At 42.6% G+C, this 10,243-nt stretch overlaps 1 protein-coding gene across 11 annotated transcripts in view; it reads left to right on the top strand.

Moving 5' to 3' along the window:
* Positions 1-10,243, top strand: part of FOXP1 (forkhead box P1) — a 384,733-nt gene that overhangs the window by 186,484 nt on the left and 188,006 nt on the right. The gene's annotated exons all lie outside the window — the stretch shown is intronic.

Below are 10,243 nucleotides of genomic sequence, written 5' to 3'. Positions count from 1 at the left end.
AGTTTAATCTGTGTGCTCTATTTTATTCTTTTCAATATTTATTTTTTCTTCTTCCTTTTTTTTTTTTTTATTTTGCATTTGTGATTTTTATGTGCTCATATTCCTCTTAGCGGCTATGAATTTCTATGAATCCTAAATAAGCTTTTCTAGGGATGAGACGTGAGGGGTATTTTTACACGAGGATTTCAACTTTTCGGTTGACATAATCTCAAGGTACCACAGCCTTTTCTGCGACTGTCCAAGTGCTTCCGTGCCCTGCGAGGAGTTATCACGTTGCTTTAAACCAGCCCTTTATGCCATTATTTTTCTTTTTTTTTTTTTTTTAATTCTTCTTTAATCCTGTATGTTGCTCAGCTTCAGTGGATGGTTTTCTTCTCCAAACTGAAACGTTTTCAGGTTTTGCTGTGCTTCTCAGTTTGTTTTGAACACGTAGGAAAATATTAATACAGAGCAGTAAAAAAGAAACAGCGATGCGTCTTCTATTCAGGGGAGGCGGCAAACCTGTTCACTTCTGTGCTGGGAAGTACAGAGAGCAAATCCATAATTCAGTGCAGGAGCAAATGAATTCAAAGCGATGCATAGGATGGGTATTATGTAACTTAATAAGAAATATGGTTTTGATCGTAGGAGCGGACGCTGCGCTTGTAGGTATAAATATCAAATCTAGGTAAGTCTGTGGAAGAGCACTTTTCTTCCAGCCTGCATTAAGCAGTGTTGTGTTCAATCCCTAATTCTTACAGGATTTTGGAAGGGAAGCAGCTCCTTCCTAAATTGAGTATCATTCAAAAAATCTTTTAAATACCTGTTGTGTACTTGCTTGCTTAATTGGCTCTCCCTCTTCCTGCCTCTGCTGCCTGCCTTCCTCAGTTATTATGGGATCTCCAGATTTATTTTTTTTTTAGGAAGTCTTAGTTCCAGAGCAAACCTGGATAGCAAAGCTGTTCTTTCCTTCCTTTTTTTTTTTCTCTCCCCCCCTCCTTTTTTTTTTTTTTTTTTTACACTTAAATATTTTTTATGTATTCCTGGAGATTTCTTTTCTCTACCTTTTTATTTATTTGTCTCTCAGGCTGTTCAGCCTGACCTATGCAAATTAGAAACTCTTTTTAAAATGCAGGGCCAAGTCAGATAATGTAAATAAACTTTTGTACCGCCAAACTTTCATTCTATAACACTGGGATTGATTTTTCTTAAAAAAAAATACATTGCAACTCACGAGTGGTAAACACAAATAAATGTGTTTTGTAAAATCAAAGGGTGTCTTTTTAAACACATTTCTAGATTTTGCTTTTTGGGCTGTGTAGGGGACGATAGGAATTAGTAGCCTTTAATTAGACGTGGAGATATTCACATTTTACAGGGATTTATGTTAGAACATGGAATGGCGGGTGGCTTGTTTCCTCATTATGAATACTCCCTGCACATAATGAGGTTCATCATTAGTTGATGGAGTGAATTTGCCCTAGCTCTACCTTGAAAGGCACATAATTTACATACTACTTCAGAGCTTAGGCTTTAATGGATTCCTCGATGAATAAAATGAAAAGCTACTTTCTTTAAATTTTTGAACAGTGTTTTGATAATACGGATTTAATAAGACATTCAATTTCCTTGTTAAGTATATTTGAAAGTGCATTCCCAATTTTAGCACAAAATATACTTCCCCATGTCGCGTCCTATAATGTTGGATAATACATAAGCAAATATATCAATGTAAACATTTTGGGGAATGTAGAGAGATTATTTTACCCCGTGTGTGTGAGGTGATGCTGGGCTTCTTTGGCCTGGTCCCCTCATGGTTCCTGCCAACCCCGAGTGTGGTAGAACTCACCTGTACTTTAAAATACCTCGGAGCAGACTTGCTCCCCTGTTAAAGCTCATTCTGCCTGAGGAGTGTTTTAACTGTATATTTGCTGTGTACATTTGTGGTGATGGATCTTTGGAAATGTGTCGCTGGCTGTCAGGCTGACAGTGACAAACCCTCCGGTCCCACCTCCCTATTTATTTTAATGAGACGAGAACAGCAAAAACTTCTCTGGTGCAGTTCCACCTCTGGAACTGCTGCGTAGATGTGATTAGATTAGAGTAAATTGAATTGTAGGCTGCCTAATGTGTTATCATGTCATCAGCTTACTCCAGCCCTGGTCTACAGGGTAGAGTTAGCGAGACATCCTCTTCTTCTTCTTCTTCTTCTTCCTCCTCCTCCTCCCTCCTCCCCCTCTCCACGCTTGCGTGGGGCAGGCTGGGCACGGCCGGCATCTCTCCCTTCTGACACTTCCCGGTGTGCTGGTGGAGTTTGAGAGGCAAAAAAATACGAAGCGAAGGCTTGTTTTGATAGAATGTTTTATTACCTGCAAACGATGAGCATATATTAACATTAATAGAATAGTCTGTGTCATTCTTTTTTAGGCAATTTACCTCTGCCACAGACCTGTCTGCTTCAAAATTTTTCTCTGTTCTAAAACATATATTTGTTTAGGGAGTTTTCATTGAAGTGTACATGACAATTACAGCTGTTCATTAACAAAATTGGGTATTTGTTTTAAACTTTAACCAATCACTTTGATATGCTAATTATGGTGTAATTTAATTTGAGCCCTGTAATGATGATGCCGTTATTATGGACATAAATGATGCAGTTAAGCTGAGAGTAATCTCATTTGCATACTGTACATGCCAGTAAATTAAGCCCTTTCTTCGACTGCTTCAGCTTTAATTTTCCACTTCTTTTCACACAGCGCCTTTTCAGCCAGTCTCTTATAAGCCCACTTTGTAATAGTGCTGATGACTGTTTGATGTGGAGAGTTGCTGCACCACAATAATGCAAGACACAAGATGTAACATTTAAAGGATTCATTATCTTACTGAGTGTTGCTTTAAGAAGCTGGGATTAACAAGGGTGGAAGTGTCCTCTCCACGGAGCGGTGTGGGTCTTCCCAGAAACAAATGCAATCTTTATTTTTTCCCCCTTTTTCTCGGTGTACCCTAATAGTGAATGGGATTTGATAAGGCCTCACGGCATTTCTGAGGAATGAGGTAAAACACCATTCATAGCCTTGTAGTACAACATTTGACCTTCTCTGTAGGATATTTTGTGATGTTCCACTGTTGCAGAAAAGTTACTGGATACAATTTGCAATATTACAGAGATAGGAGATATCAGATTATTTCTCAGGTTGGGTACGTGGTCTCCAGATCTGCCTGCATGATGTACAGCAACACAGAACTGAAGTCTGCATTATTGGTTGGGGATTATTTTATTTATCCACCAGTTTCTCCTCTCATGGTTCCTTACATGAGTTGTCCTTAGTATCAGGTAATTTCATATTTAAATGCGTAAGAATGTTGTTGTACCTGCTGATACTAGTGAGATCTTGGGCTGGTAAAGGAGAAAAGTCACCAACACCAAGCAAAAATGAACTTGCGTAAGTGCTGACTTCAATAGTTAATCTTTTCCAATTTACCATGTTGTCATTGAGCTGAAGTATTCTCATAACACTGTGGCATACAAAGAAATCATGTGAAATAAACAGGGCTCTTTTTATAGCTGCTTACTATTATGGTTAGATATTTTCATAGTTTAATACCTCTGGAAGTAAAGCCCGTCTCAAGTTTTTCGCAGCAGTTGGCCTCTCAGAAAGTCATTGTTGTGTGGGTAACCAAGTTAACTAAAGATCATTATTAAAACCTTGCAATCCTTTCCTTACACAGGGTCCCATGACCAAAAATAGCTCGTGCAGTTGCCCACAAACATGCAAGTTAATAACTTCCTGGGTGAGCAGTGTAAGAACCGCTGATTTCCAGAGCACGCACGTCATCCCTGCCCACGCCCCGTACGGTGCACGGCACACCGATGGGAGGGTCCGCTCTTACCGACTGTCCAGCGTTTAATGGGGCTTCGGTTTTTATGGTTGTTACCCGCTCTTGGTTTCAGTTCTGCATTTCTCACATGCCATCTTGTTTTCCAGCAGCCGTTCCATGGTATCCTGACCATGCACGAGCGCTGGCTGGGCCGTGCTGCAGCGAGGCGCTGCATGGTGGTGATCCAGCTGCCCTGTGGAATTTGTACCTTCTATTTCTGGGTCAAAACCACAGGAATCACTCCCAACAAGCCCACTGGTCCAACCACCAAGCACGCTGACATGTAGGATTTCAGTTCTCCTACATCTCTTCTATGCATGGCTGGTGAGAGGAAGAGCATCCGTGGAGACAAGTACAAACATGAAGCATGGCGTGGTCTTGGCTTTCACAGAGCCTTTGCTTTTTGCCTGTAACATCAGAGCTAAGAAGGGGTTACCTGCCATCTACTTCCTTAGGGTGGGCTACATCAGAGTGCAGTGTCAAATCTTGGGAAATGTGTCCAGAAAAGGAAAAGACTTCCCCAGTGCCTTCTCTGAGGCTGTCACTGTAGACATTGGGTTTGTACATGAGCGCACACAGGAGACAAAACCCAGCAGCCATTCCCTTACCCTTTGTGCTCAGAGCCTGGAGCTATTCAGGTTGCTGATGAAACTTGGGTACAAGCTGACTCCACCCAGGGCACAGGGAGGGAAAGGGTTTCTCACAGCACAGGGCAATGCAGAACGAGTTCTCCCCAGGAACTCCAGAAGGTCAGAAATAATACAGTATAATGTTGGAAAAATTCAGCCTTTAAAGCTCATGAAAAAAATAGTTCTTGATTTCAGTTACTTAAGCAGTATCCCCTATCGCTCAACCCTTTGTCTTCCTTCTAAAGATAATGTATCTGTTGCTCTGGGCTGTCATAGGCTGTAAAAGAGATGTCTTCAGCTTCTCTAGGAATGGGTATGCTGAGCATCTCTCTCTTGAATCATGAAAGGATTTCTGTCCCAATCAGACAGTGACAGTAGGATGGACTGGGAGTTGGGCTAAGAGATTCTGTTTTGGTGCTTGTTAGTGTTTTGTGAATGTAATGGTGATGTGGTATGCTGTGCAGGACTTCAGTGTTAATTTTCTTGGGAGATAAAAGTATTTTTTTTCCAAAGTGGTTTCAATACCTTGCCCTTAAAGAAACTCTGTTGTAAGAGTTGTCTTCACAAAGGAGTTCTCAGGCATAGTTTTCCCTACTCTCTTTGTCCTAATGAAACACATATCCTTCCTCCCCTCACAGGACCTTTTGAGTTTATTCTGGATAAAGAAACTCATTTATGAAGAAGATTTTCCCTTTATCATCCTTCCTCTTTAATCTGATCCTGGATTGCAATTTTCAGTAAGTTTCTCCTGCCACACTTTCCAACATATGAACCTTTTCAACCCAATCAGGTGGGAAATTAAAAGTGATACCGGTTCAGATCAGTACTGTGCAGCCCTGTTTGAGCATTTCTGTGTAAATCAGGATTGCTGGGTTTAAAGAAATTTTTCACCCTGGGTAGTGATAGCTCTCTGCGGAAAGTTATTTTGGGGAGTTCTGAGCTTTGTGGGGGATGGATTTCTCCTTTTCCCAGCTTTGCTTACAAACAACCTTGTTCTTACCCTTTGTGAGCAAAACAAGTGTTTCTTTATAGGAATATGGCTGAGAGCAAAGCCACCTCACTGTCCCTAGAATTGTAGAAGTACAACAGCTTAAAGAGTAATTTATCATATGTTAATATACTTACCCCATCAAAGTCATAGTCGTCAAGACATAGAAACAAAACCAGACCTCTGATCTCGATCTCTGTGATGTTTTTCAGCATAGTCTCCTATTGGTGTCCAGAGAGAAAGCTCTAGGAATTTGTGATTGTATTTACCAGTGGCTAAGGAGAACAGTTGTCTGTCACTGAAATCACCCCAAGTGCCAAGCTGCTGCCCTTTCGAGTTTGACTGAACCAAACTGACTTCAAATTTTGGAGTGTGAAGATTTCCTGTTCCTGTGGGTGCCGGTTTGCTCCTATTTGTAAACACATCTTTTCGTGGCTGTAGAGCGTGGACAGGTATCTGTGATGAGAAACCTTGGGAAGTAGCCACAGATGGTCTGCTTTTCCAGCATGAAGGGGGCCTCCTATAGCAGTTCCCAGTGTCAGGTGACTGGCTCTTGGAATATCTTGGAAAGGGTGATGCTTTGGGAGTCCAGATGAGTCTGCCTTTTGCTACTGGTCCCGAGTGTACACAAAATAGTACAAGTCAAGTTGCTGTTAAGGTTTCTTTAATATCTAAGCCTTTAGTTCTTTTGGCTGCAGGACCCCCTTCCAGCAGCAGTTTTTCCTGTGACTGGAGAATGTGAATGTCTGTCTAAACTGGCTAAGCAGACAAAGCAATGTGATGAAAACACATAGAACAAATATGCTTAAGCAGAAGAAGGAAGTCTCTCAAGCAAAGCTGTAAGTAAAAGGACTTGGGATAAACCACACACTCAGCCCCTTCCTCTGCTCCTGTTACCCCTGCACCCCTGGGGGCTGTAGGAAAAAGCAGTGTAGGTAGGCACATGCTTTGGCATCACTGCCTCTTCCCTGAGATATCTACTTGCTTCAGGTGCAAGTCTTCTGCTCTGATTGTGTTGAATTTGGCTTCACGTTGGCTTCTTGTCCAGATAAAACACATCCCCTAAAGATGGCTTTTCACACATCCATGTTCTTTTCTCTGAAGAACTGCAAGTTCTTGAGCTGGGCTGGTTGTGTAGGTTCCTGAGACCATCACTTTGAGGAAGCTGAGTGAAAGAAATGCTGCTTTGAGGTGCGTGGCCTAAATCAAAAGCAGCTGTGAGTTCTCTGAAGTCTGTCAGGGTTTTACCATTATTAAGAGCTGTATGGCCCCTGATGATGGTCCTGTTTCACCCGGAGTGAGGGCACTGTGCTCTTGGGCTGCTGAGATATGTTGCATAAAGGGCAGCCACAGTCAAGGAGGGCTTCTTGATGTGGCTCCAACAACTGTATGCTTGGTGGCCAAGGCCAGAGCTTGTCAGAGATGAGGCAGCCAGTCTTGTCCTTCTTGCACAGGCCTGTGTGAGACAGCCCTCCCTGGAGGCAATCTGCCAGCTGGGGAGGCTGGTCTGTGTCTTTGCAAACTCTTGGACATTGGGAGGAACAAAAGGGCTACGCATGAAAAGTTTCCTAGGCTTCACACTGAGGTAAGGCTTGCAGTGTGTGATCAGCAAAGCTTAGAGACCCACAGTTCAGCTCTTCCAGCTGTGGGATATTTCACGTGTTTGTTGGTATGTCCTTCTGCAAAGGCAAGATTGAGTCTGGGTGGATGTGCTACAGGCTGGATGAAGGAAGCCACTACTAAGGAATGAGCAGTCTTTCCCAGTGAATGTGGAGTTTTATATTGCTTTTACAATGAAACAAATATAAAAAGGAAGAAGGAAATGATAATAAGCTAAATTGGTGCCGAGTGTATGGGATTCCATGTGTGTGCACTAAAGGGAAACCCAGCTTGTGTAGTTTTCCCTTAGAAAACGACTCATTCTGTATTTAGAAGCAGTGTGCAGGATGACCATATAAATATGGTTAAAGGGCATAGGAATCTGATCAAAGGGGCAATTACAAGTAATAAAATAGGAAATATATTTATTGCTACAATTCCAGAACTTAGAGCCAGGGAAAATCCAAGCATCTAGATGGAGAAAAAAACTTAAAAGGTGAAGAGAAGAAAAAGAAAAAAACCCCCTGATTTCAGCTTCTTGGGCTCTACAGAAAAACAGGGTTGAAAAGTAAAGATGCATTTCCTAGAATACCAGAATTCTCCAATAAATAACGATCAGAGAGGTTGTGAGCGACTTAATTGTTGGCTGAGCTGAATCAGAGCAGAAACTGAATTACCGACTTCCACACGGGAAAATGTACCGAAGTCGGAGCTGTGGCTGGGTTATTTTCACCAAATGTCCAGCACATATGCTGCGCTTGCTTTTATTGTTCACCGTTATGGTGTCATGTCTCGCTAGATTGTGCTTTGCTACACACCTCCACCCCCTAACAAACTGGCCCTATATGTGCATGTAGGCAGAGTATAAGGAATTAAGCTGTGTGACAGTGAACTTCTGGGGATTTTTGTATGCTTGACAAATGTTTCTTAAACATGGTATAAATACATTGTACAGTAGAATTCAAGTGTTTGAGGGGCACGTTTTACTCCCAAAAGAAATGTGTGTGTTTTGGCTTCTTATTTCTCTCTGTTTTTTCTTATCCCCTAAAAGAAACATTTAGTATTTTTAAAGACACCTATGTTTAGATAATACAGGTTTGGACAGTATTCTTCTCTGTACATTGTAGAGTTCCTACTGACACGCCTGGACAAACCTCACCACCGAAAACCCTCAGGCCGGATTTTGGCATTCGGTGTCCTCAGAGGGAGGGATTGTAGCTGTTAATCCTGTAATAGTCAGATTCTTCAAGGTAGCATCTTCTGTCCTCCCACAGGTTAGATTCTCGGTTTTGCCTGACAGCCTGAATATTTCTCTTCAAAGGGAACGTAAACCCTTCTGCAGGCTGGGCTCACCCTCACTTCCCGTCTCCGGGTCTTGCCCAGGAACTTCTCTTGTTCCTTGGCCTTTTTGCCACAGCCGCCTTCTTCCCTCCTGGTTCCTTGGGGAAAATACCGTATTTGTAAGGGCCTGTGCCTCCTGAACCCATTCCCTGTGGTCTGCCTGCCTTGCTACAAGGGCCTCTCCAGAGCAAAGGCGAGGGCAGCTGGACCGATCCCATCGCTCTTCAAAACCGCGAGGTCATACACTCGGTCCCTTTGCAGAAATGCCAGAGCCTATTTAGAACAAGACATGTAAATATTCAGTTCAAAAATAATAATTAAAAAAACAGTCTCGTGGCTGAGTTCTTCGGAGGAATGGGAACGTCAGCTGGCATTGGCTCTCTCACCTGTTTTGATAAGGCATTGCGCTTTCAGCGGGTGTTTGTAAGCTCCAGATACTTGGGCTGAAAATAGCTTCCTCATCCGTGGGTGGGCGAGCGGCTTAGAGGCACAGCGGGGGACATGGGTGCCTTATCCCAGCTCCTTGTCTTTTCCAGTCATGCTACCTGGGTCATTTGGAACCAGTAAGTGCTTCAGTGTGTACTTGGCCCCATCACACTCATCCCTGTGGTAAACTCTCCAACGAGTGGGGGCTTTGGCCTCCCTGCTCCCTACAAGGTCCAGTAGTAAAAGCTCATCTGCTCCACAGAGCTGTTGTAAGCACTAATTAACTGATGCTTTTGAGGCACTTGGTACCCCAGATGTGTGAGCCCTAGGAAGTACTATGAGCTGTTGTGCTTCACCAGCAGGGTGGAAGCTCTCCTTGTTCCTGTGCAGCCAGCGCTCCAGCCATGGTTTGCACCTGAAGGCTCTGGGTTTTGTAATGCTCTCAGGTGAACTTCACTCACGTGACAGGCTTTGATGGGTTAGAACACCCCCCTCCAGAAAACTGCCGGAAAAGTGTTTTGTTTCATTAGGATTTTGGGGTGGAAGTGTGCTGTAGATTAATCCTCTTTGGAAATAGATTAAGAAATGTTCTCTTCTTCTCCGTTCTCATGTAAGAGTAGGTAATGTTTATTCTTTCTTTATTAACTACAGACGTCAGAGAAAAAGGACTGTTGCCCTTTGATTTTATTTACAAGGCAAAAGTGAAAACTTGTTTGATCATATCATGGCTGTTTAGCTTCAGTGTAAGAGTGAAAGAGAACCTGTTTCTAGCTCCTATCATGTCTAAATATAATTTTTCTTCTGTTTAGTTATCTCTGCATTTTAAATGCAGCATCCTTGGCCTTACTTATTTGTCAGGTTGAATGAAATTGCTTCATGCTCTGCTTATGGAAATAAGCTATTTAAAATGAAATGAAATTGAAAATGAAGGAATTTTTGTGGGTATCGAATTTGGAGTCCTGATTTCTGCAGAAATGATCCATTACAGAGGAAAAGCTGTTCTGAAAACTTGGTTTTGCTTTTCAAAGCAAAGTGAGGCAAGAGGAGGCCTAGGACTTGATGGGCTCTTGTTAGCAGTCATGTTCTTGCACCAGACAGGGTTTTTCTTCCTTGTTTCCTGCAGACCTGAGAGATTCCTCCTGTGGATTTTGCTGCATGCAGTCAGCACTCTCACCTGAGCCATTCGTGCTCAGAATTGCCCATGATTCCCAGTTGGGAAAGGAAAGACCTTCAGCAGTCATATGCCTTGCTGTGGTGATGCCAGTCATGGAAACACTTGCTTTTCAGGGTTTACTTTGAACATATTACTTGTTAACAGAATAAATGAGTAGTTTTCAGCTGCCCACTGATCACTGCTAAGAGAGGAGTGTGTCAGTTCTGGGTTTATTTGGTGCTGGTTTGC

Source organism: Empidonax traillii, unplaced genomic scaffold (genome assembly GCF_003031625.1).
Source record: "Empidonax traillii isolate 1590-97213 ecotype Southwest subspecies unplaced genomic scaffold, ASM303162v1 scaffold433:size1479616, whole genome shotgun sequence".
NCBI lineage: Eukaryota > Metazoa > Chordata > Aves > Passeriformes > Tyrannidae > Empidonax > Empidonax traillii.
This window is presented reverse-complemented; position numbering and strand designations above follow the sequence as displayed.